Here is an 8416-nt window from a genome sequence, read left to right as displayed (position 1 = left end):
TATTGAACTATGGCACTTAGGCTTCTCTGTACAAAAATTTCCCCCCTTTTTCAGATAGGAAAACATACCAGTTATAAGTTGTTTATAGGACTGTACTTTTTTAAAAAAGTGGGTTGGCATTAATAACCATTTAACTCATTTGTTCACAGAGGTTCAGATTCATTTGGTACTCACTAAAGATGAGCTGGGAGTGTTTGTACTGCTTGATAAACATTTGTCTGTTGATGTTCGCTCTATACCTTCCTGAGGCACGAATTTAAACCTTCTCTATACAGCACTTTTTACTTACAGAAATAGTGACTGCTGTTGTGTTTTGTGAGAAGTGGAGTTCTGTTACTGTCAATGAGGAAAGAACAAAACTATTTTTTATATAAAGAAATTAATCTTCTAGGTGTTCTGAATTCAGAAAGATAGATATGATAGTTGAATTTAGATCCTGTTCATAAGGAGAACATTGCCAGACAATAAATGCAGAATTATGTTAACAGCACGCAAATGTTTTTCTTTAAAATTCTCCATCCATCTGAGCCCAGAAAACAGTGTTTTCTGACTTCATTGAAGCCTGGTGTACTTATCACTCTTTAATATTATACTACAGCACATTAAAAAAAAGGCTTTTTTATTTATGATCATATGAACTCCTCTGTTATGATACTTACTGAACCGCTGTCACTAAAGGCTTCTTACTTTCTTAAATTTTCTGGTGTCAAATTTCAAAGTAATTTGAATACTACATAATAAAGGGAGTGGGTGCTATGAAATTCTTGTTGTGAAGCCCTTGTTTTAGTGGTTAGCTTTAGTCCACGGTATCTTAAATCTGGTAACTGAATGTGACTATATGTCTGAAGCCATATGTATATAAAAATGAGTATAAAACCAAATCCATGTGTATGAATTTGTGTATGCCCAGGTACACATATATCTGCATGCCTGCACAAACTCATGCATGCACATATTAAGGGTCAAATATTTAAATTAAAACCTATGTACATATATCTTTTAGGAAAATGGTCAACAAAGAACAAAGGAAAAATGTCTTTGTCTTAAATCACTTATTTTTCTGAAGGAGCTGGCAGTGTTCAGATATGGTTTCTTTTGGTCTAGGGAAAGATTGCCATCTATTGGATGACCTTGGAAAAGAACGGGTTTTTACTCTCTATGTGCTCTGTTACTTCATGAAAAATCGTAATGAAATAGACAATTTAAATCGTATATGTTATGATCCTGAACTGGTAGAAAAGCTGATATCTTTTCAAAACTATGATTTTGAATTCCAGATTGACAAACGTTGCAAAATACAAAGGCAATAAGTGTTTGCTTTAGAATGAACTAAATACTGAATGTGCATATATACAGTAAGATTTGATAGCAGCTTAAATATTTGCAGAATATTAAATCCAAGTTTCTTTATTTACATTTACTGGAATACAGTAAAAGAGACTTAAGCCAGCTATTAATATATTTGTAGTAGATTTTTTTCTGTCAAGATTCAGGAACTGAATGATGTTTCTCTTTTGAAAACAATATTTGCCCAGTTCTTACAGAGGGTTGCACTGCCTTACATTTAAAACTAAAATATCACTCAGTTTGGGTTTAAAATGTAATGCTTGCTTTTTCTTTTTTCTTTTTTTTTTTTTTTTAATCTTTCAGCCCAAGAACTTGCCAGTCAAGATGAAAAACTTCTTCTAATGGAATCCAGCTTGAAAGGAACTCAAGAGCAGCTAAGTGAGCAAATAGCAGAAACAGTTCACCAAGAACAGAACAGTAGAAAATCACAGACAGAGCTGAAGACCCTGAGAGAATGTATTATAGCTTCTGAAGAAGAAATTAGTGATTACAAGTGAGTTACTGCTTTTTCAGTATTCAAGAAACAGAAGACATTAAAGTCAACCGTAAATCCTTTTAATATGTACTGTATTAATCATTTCTCTGAGGTAAGATGTAGTGTAAATGTGTTCTGTAGCTCTATTGAATAAACTATTAAATCTAAATGATTGATTAATGTATGCTTTAAGATATGTTCTACACTTAAAATTAGAATGTTGAAAAATACTATTATTAGTGGTCTTTTTTAATTTTGAAACAAAAAGGATTCTATAGTGTTGAAGTAGAACATTATATGTAATTATTTATTATCTATGTATTAATGATATTTTCATCTTCCTCTTTTTAGAGACCAAAGGTTACATATGGGTTTCACTGTCTTTCATTTTTGTTAAAAAAGTTGCCTCTAAGCAAGACACTACCAAATTAAAGGACGTTTGGTGTTTGAACTTTTACTTACAACAGCAAGGCACATATGAGATTGCTAGCAAAAAAAAAGAGAAAAATGTATACTGTATATTTTACAACAGTTTATAATGAAAAAGGTAATTCTCTTATCAGATAAATCTAGTATTTATTAGATAGAATTAAAAACTACAAAGTTCAACAATTAGCTTTTATAATTTAGCTTAATGTTAACTGTATTTTTCTGTTGAACCACAAACTGAGTCGTCATTCAGATTTTTCACAATTTAGAGTATAATAAAAATTACTTAAATTCATTCTTTGTCTATGCAAAGAGTTACTATTTTCTTACTGATATTATGTTATATTAAACAATTACTAAGTATACAAACAGAATCTCAAGCTGTTTTGTGATATCAACAGAGCACAGATGAATACTTTATGCAAGGTAACTTGGCTACAAAAAGAAGTCTGCTCATTTAGTGGTGGACTGAACATTTAAATCTAATCTAATTTATCTCAGATTTGTGGCAAGCATCAAAGGCTATCTCAACAAATCTCCTCTGAGACAAGGTTTGCTAAATTCAGATTAGATAAACATCATGCATCTAAAATCAAAATATCGTTATGTATGCTCAGTGTAAATGACTTTTAGACCGGTACTTCATCCTTTTTTAGTTCAAACGTTTTAAGTTTATTTTTCTGCTGAAAACTAGGAAAAGATTCATGGAAAAAAACATTGTCTTCAGTAATGTGCCTTCATTTTTTTAAATAAAATAGCTTGGTGGTTTTCAACCTGTAGTTCTGTCTCTAAAGACGTTACTAGCACTTCTCTAGGGAGAATAGTATCACTGATTTTCTTCCCCAACCTAGCCTGAATCTTCTGCCACAGTGGGTTTTCTTAACGATTTCAAGTAACTCCTCAGTTGCCAAAATGCCATGTTATGCCAATTCTTGTAGATACTTCTTTGAAAATAAAAAGATTACAAACTTCTAGGACTACTGCTTTTTGTAACTTAGTGTGAGATAGTTGCGGGACGAGGGGGGTGGGTAGGGTGGGGGGTGGGAGGGAGGAATTGTAACTCCCAGCTGCAACTGATCGATTGTGTAATGAAATACAGCTTTTGAGAAAGCAGGAATTTTGCAAAAGTTCAGTGAAATGAGTTTCACTAATGTTGAAATAGAAACCCAAATGATAATAGTTAGAAGACTTTCAGAGTGACTTTGTAATAGTTTTATATTATACTTTGCGTGAACAAATAAAACTTAAACAGATTTTTTAACATGCAAAAACTATTAACTAACCTAGCTCTTTCTGTTCTGTATTCTACATTAGCTCTGTGAATTTGGAAGTTTGTTACTTTAGTATGGAAGCATAATAAACTTTAAGTTAGGGGAATCTTTTCTTAGCTCTACAAGTTATCAAAATTACTTTTTATTGATGCTCAGGTTAAGTTTTAACCTTAGATTTGTGATACCATTTCTTTTTAAAAGTACTCTGACTTATTACTGCAGGATCACAGTCAGCGATGTATTTGTTGACTGTTTTTGTGGAAAATCAAAATTGCAGATTTAAAACAATAGTATTAATGAAGTTGTCCTGGTAAAAATAAAAACTGAACAACAAAGTTGGAGATTTTAAATTCTGAAATGGCCTTTTAAAGCAACATCTTACTGTGTACCTGAAAAGAGTCGTACTGTGCCAGTCGGTATCTGCTCTGTTCTGTTCCTTGGGAGACAGAAAGAACAATGGATCTCTGTCCCCTGGGTCTTCTGGGACAGGGAATGTCATAAGGGTTATGTTCAGACACTATGAAGGGTACTGCATGTGTTGTAAAGTAGTATTCCTTTGGTGCTGACTTATTCAAAGTCATACAGTCCTGGACTTTACCTACCTTCCTGCTTAGTGAATCTGGCAAATGCAGCTGGGATCAAGGCGAGAGCATAGGGCTGTACAAAGGAAAAATGCAGCACAGCATAAATCGGTCAGTTAAAACAACACAGAGAGCTGATATTCTGCTATAGCTATTGTGGGGCCTTTGAGGGGAAAAGTCCATTTTTGTTCCTTGTTGTGAAATCATACCTTAAAAGTTATATTTCCTGGAAGTGGTTAAAAAAAGAAAATTGTTAACTAGGATATAAAAACAATAAAAGGTCCATTACATTCATTAGTTTATCAGAATAAAAATATTTAGTTTTAACATAGAATAAAAATATTTTCTGCTAATCTCACAGGATGCCCCAAATACATGTATTTCAGAGGGAAACCATTGAAAGATTCTAGAAGTCGGAAGCCTTGTTTGTTGTATGCTTATTCTGGATGAAATAAACCTAAGGTAATCTCCCCCCCCCCAATATAAGCCTGTTACACTTGAAAGATTTGTTCGGAATGTCCAGTGGGAACCTGGAAATCGTAATAATTTGTAGTATCGATTGTGTGAAGCTGTGCAGCTGGGGCCTCTAGTGAATAGACAGGAATAGACATTTTATTGATTAACTTTTACAGTCATATTTTCAGGACTCTGCTGCAACATAATTTTCACTTCCCAGCTTTGTGCTGCTGCATCATGAAACTTGGATTCTTCTCTCTTAACATTTACCCACCTGAGGGAAACAGTATGGACTTGTCTTTTTTAAGCTGTGCTCTGCAGAAATGCATAATATTTGGCACAGTGAATTCTTTCAAATTTCCCTTATGCTGTCACTATATAATGAAAAATCTTGACAAGAAATGTTAGTAAGAACTACATAAGTAGAACCACCCCCCCATATACTAGATGCTATTGTGTGATGCTTTCTAGTAATTCTTATCCTCCTTCGTATTTTGATTTTTATTTTCTAAGTGCCTAAGAATGTCACAAAAGCAACTCCCTTCCTTAAACCCATAAATTCCAGAAATGCTTAATGAAATTTCCCCCTGATGAAATAGGTGTTTTCATTAGTGAAATTCTGTAAGGAGAAGACAAAACGCTCCCCTGAAAATCTGAAATTAATTATCAGGAAAAACTGATATGTTTTTGGTAGTGACATCCTGCATTAACTAAAACACATTATAAAAACTGAGAGGGCAGAATTTCAGTGCATTTAAGAATCTATCACTTAAAATTATATACATACTGAAGTCTGAAATAGGCAAATCTTAGAAACCATTATTTTTTCATCTCTGAAATTATTCATTTTCAGAAAAGAACAAAAATGGCATTGTTCCATTGTGCAAGGATCTGTTCCATATTTGCTGCTTTTTTTCAGTATGGGTTACATTCTACATTAAATGCCTAGGCTGCTTTTCTCATGCCTATACACAATTGTCAGTGAAAATCCTGATCCATCATTTAGTGACTGTTTATTATTAGTTACTTTATGTGTTCACTTTCACTTGAACCGTGTTTTTAACATAAATTTAATAATTTCTTTCACAAAATCACCACCATCACCACTGATGTTAATATAATTTAAACTTCTGTCCTTCCATTCTTTTTACTAAGTCCCCTAAGTCATGTCCCCTTTTGTCCTTCTCTCCTCATCAAAGACGTTAACAGTGTATACCATACAGAACAACAGCCGAGGCGAAAGTGCTCCCGGATATTGCAAGAGGTCCACTATTTTTATCATTGTTAGACTTACAATTGAATAATTTCTATTTTCTCTTAAAAATCCAGGAAAATCATGGAGAATTTTAAGGTAAGAGTAACAGCATCAAAGAGGAAGAATAGTCATTTCCCAAGGCCTCAGGGTCCATTGGATATGCAATAACCTGGAATAAGCAGAAATAGTCCCAATCAGGTGAAGAACTAGAAAATTTGAAGAAATGGGTAAGTTTCTTTTTGTGCAGGAAAAAAACAATGCATTATCTAGCAAGATGAGTAAAGTCGTATGAGACCTTAGCAGCATTCTAGGCCTCAGTCTCTCAAACGTATGAATACCAGCAGTTTCACAAAATCAGCTACCAATTATCCTACACACATGTGAAAAGTTGTTCACAAGTCTGCAAGATTGAAGATGAAAAATATATCACTCATTATTTCACTTTGTAGTTGTGACGCTTTATTACAGAAGTAGTGAATTATGTTGTAAGCACTCCAGGAAATCAGTGAAGTGACTGACTATTTTAATTCAGATTAATATAATGGACATCCAAATGAATATTTCTGTGTTTGTGTGAGATTTAGTTAAGAAAAGGGGAAATGATATTCCCTTTTCGGATACTTTTGGAGATGTTTTAATGAGATCAAAGTACTACTTCAATAAGTTTTATGAGCTCTATCTAGATAATTCACTAAGTGCTCAGGATTCTGTGAACAACATGTTAACTGCATTGTTAGATATTATATTTTTTTCTTTTTCCTTTTCTATTTTGACAGATCCATGATAAGGCTGCTTATAGCTATGATAATCTTTTCATTATGAATTAAGGAAGGTAAATTTTAAAATTTCTAAGAAGTTAAAAAACTTGAAATGTTTTAAATATTTGTCTCTAATAAATAAATTAGATACCATATACAACAAAATATTTCTCAGAGTGTGCATTTTTTTATATTGCACAAGTTCAGGACTAGTTATAGTTCTTGAATTTGATCAGAGAATTCTAAGGTGTACCATGACATAGCTGAATGCTGTTTAGGTCTATTAGTTTATCAGAGAGACTGAAAATCTGAAAAATTTTAATAAGCTTGTACTATTAGTTTTATTTCAATGCAGAGGACACAAAATTATAAGCATAAAGCTCTAAAGCTATACCTACGAAGTCCATGAACTCTTTGTTTTCTAAAGATTACTGGAAAAATGAAGACCTTTAAGAAGTGAAAAATTGTATTTATTGATTTTCAGGGTACCTATGATACAAACAAACAAATAAACAAATAAATAATATTGTACGTTACTTCCTAGATATAGGATATGATCCTATACATTTGTGTCTTTCCAGCCACTACAACTACTACTGGGAAAAACTGAATTGATTGCAACGGAAATCTACCTGACAGTAAGCATTTGCAGGGGCAGGCAAAATTATTTAGGAAAAGAGAATATAAAATTAAGAAAGACAGATGGACTCATAAGAGTGAAATACAAATAGTCTGAATCAGGATTGATTTGAACATAATGTGGTGGAGGAATCCCCATTTATTGATCAAGTTTAAAGCCCATGCACAGCACTTAAAAAGATAAAGTAAGCAAGGTCAGATAATCAAAGCATTTAAATAGTAAAAACAGCAACTGCCACTGTAGACTGCTAAAATAAATCCATAATACAAATTGCTTTAGCAAAAAGTGGATGAGCAGCTGATCTTCCTATTGAACTTTTATATTGTTCAGTGACCACAGTGGGAAAAGGATTGGGAGAAATGCCTTGAAGATCAATATTGAGTGAGATGTAGCAGGGATTCATTCTGAACATGAAAGAATTACAAGTACGAGAGCAGAGATCTTGAGGAAATGTCATGAAGAAAAGACCATTCTTTTAAAATATCACACATATTGTAGGAACATGACATTAGTTGATACCCTGCTATGATCTCTGAGCATTGAAAGATTATTAAATCAGAAATTTAGTTATTGCAAAACATGAAAATAAAGAGAACTAATAATTTTAGTGAAATAACTTCTAAGAAATTAATAACTTCTGTCTTCAAAACAAGGAGACTTTTAGACATGCTAATTAATACAATATGCTGTTGAGGGAGATACTTCCCAGCCATATGTATTTCAGGTTTTTTCTGAATAGAAATGATAAACCAGAACATTGTATTGTTTGGCTGGGTTTGGGGTTTTTTTGATTTTTGTTTTTTTTGGTTTTGCTTCTGAGTTCAACACGCATCTGTAATTAACATGTTTAATGTAAGTACGATTTCTTCAAATCTGTTCTAAATGACACTTTCATAGATATTTTAAATGTTCTGAAGAAACTAGAAAGATCTATTGCAAGTGCTTCAAATTTCAATTCCTCCTAAACCTTTATAGGTTTTTCATTTTAAAATTTAATATAGTTTTCATTTATACGCTAATTTTTCTAACACCGTTTCCAAAGTATTTATGTGAAATACTAGATATAGTAGTGCTGCAGTAGCTCATTGTTTCATATATGTTGTATTCATCCACTATTTTATTATATCATTATATTAATACATATTGCCCCTTTAAAATGCAGAATCCTGCATTTTAAAATTTTTTACTATGATCTTCCTTTCTT

The 8416-nt window shown here is 32.6% G+C and overlaps 1 long non-coding RNA gene across 1 annotated transcript; it reads left to right on the top strand.

The window, feature by feature from the left end:
- Positions 1–4471: 4471 nt before the first annotated feature.
- Positions 4472–6646, top strand: LOC128851420 (uncharacterized). The gene is made up of 3 exons (XR_008448796.1): positions 4472–4565; positions 5889–6041; positions 6591–6646. It is a non-coding gene; the product is annotated as an uncharacterized LOC128851420 (long non-coding RNA).
- The last annotated feature ends 1770 nt before the right edge of the window (positions 6647–8416 follow it).

The sequence above is a fragment of the Cuculus canorus genome, chromosome 2 (genome assembly GCF_017976375.1).
Source record: "Cuculus canorus isolate bCucCan1 chromosome 2, bCucCan1.pri, whole genome shotgun sequence".
Lineage (NCBI taxonomy): Eukaryota > Metazoa > Chordata > Aves > Cuculiformes > Cuculidae > Cuculus > Cuculus canorus.
Note: the sequence above shows the minus strand (reverse complement) of the source record. Positions and strands in the feature narration are given on the sequence as shown.